The sequence below is a fragment of the Nematolebias whitei genome, chromosome 3 (genome assembly GCF_014905685.2).
Source record: "Nematolebias whitei isolate Nwh7 chromosome 3, NemWhi1, whole genome shotgun sequence".
Classification (NCBI taxonomy): domain Eukaryota; kingdom Metazoa; phylum Chordata; class Actinopteri; order Cyprinodontiformes; family Rivulidae; genus Nematolebias; species Nematolebias whitei.
This window is the reverse complement of record NC_056500.1, coordinates 2,123,773-2,125,076: the sequence shown is the minus strand read 5'-3', so window position 1 is coordinate 2,125,076 and position 1,304 is coordinate 2,123,773. Positions and strand designations below refer to the sequence as shown.

The 1,304-nt window shown below is 39.9% G+C and overlaps 1 protein-coding gene across 1 annotated transcript in view; it reads right to left on the bottom strand.

Moving 5' to 3' along the window:
• Positions 1-1,304, bottom strand: part of rab3b (RAB3B, member RAS oncogene family) — a gene marked incomplete in the record, with an annotated part of 16,889 nt that overhangs the window by 14,716 nt on the left and 869 nt on the right.

Sequence of the window (1,304 nt, the reverse complement as noted above, 5' to 3'; positions counted from 1 at the left end):
GGGGGGCGGTAGCAGCAGACTACAGTTAAAATCTGGCCTCCATTCAAGGTGATGTTTACAGATAAGGCTTCAAACTGGTTTGGAATTGTTTTAGAAGACACAAGACTAGAAACCAGAGACTCTCTGATGTAAATAATGACTCCACCCCCCACCCCTTCTTTTTTTTTTTTTTTTGTTTGACGATCACAGCGGTAGATGTTAAATCCATTGATTACCAGGTCATTATTCATTTCAGATTTGTTGAGCCAGGATTCAGAGATAAAGATAACATCTGCCCCAGAAGAACTGACCAGGATTTTCACAGCATCAAGTTTTTTCAGAAGGCTACGAGCGTTTACATGCAGGAAATGAAGCCCTGACACGTTTTTAAAGTCATTTGGTGTCATATAATAAGTGGGGGGTCCAGGGTTGGGCTGAATCCCTGAGAGCAGTAACAACATTATTATCAGACATTTTCTTGAGTTTTTTTGTGACTGATGTGTAATTACAGGAGTTAACAGTGTGACAATTAGCCCCATAATCGAACCATGAGAAACATTAATGAAGACGTGATCATTCAGAACCCAAAAACAGTGAAAGTTGCAGTGATGGACAGATTCAGGTGTATTAACAAGATTCAGTGACTCCAGATAATCTGAGATCTGAAAATAATGACAATAATATGAATGATGCAGAAAAGTCTCAGACCATAACGCGTCACAAAACAAATGGGTAAACAAATCCGACGAGGTGGCCCAACTGCAGTTTGAGTTGGCTGAGGGGGGCTCCGGCCCCCCTTTGAAGATGGATGGATGCTCCCATGGGAAACAGAAGCTGGGTCCAGAACCAACAGGCAGAAACAGATAATTCGCAGCAAATAAGCTGCCAGAAAATCCTCCTGATATGAAAGGCATGGTCCAAGCTCGTTTCAGGTCAACAGGGGACAACAAAGTGATCCGTAATAGAATTAATTATTATCCAGGTGAGTTTGGATGGAGGCCTGCAGCAGCTCTGATGTAAACTCTGAACTTCTCTCGAGCACCACGCAGCGCTGCTCCTCCGCTTCTATATAGTGTATAGTATATGTATATATATATATATATATATATATAAATAAATATATATATATATATATATAATTTTTTATTTTTTTTTGAGCTGGGTTCTTTTTATTGCATTTATGATTCATTGCAACAAAATAAACAAATGTACCATAAAATGTAACAGATCATTTAATACTTAGTTTATTTACAGAATGACTTTATTCGTTGGATGTCCGGCCCCTGAGCTGCTGCTCTCAGTAACTGTGGCCCCTGAGCTGCTGC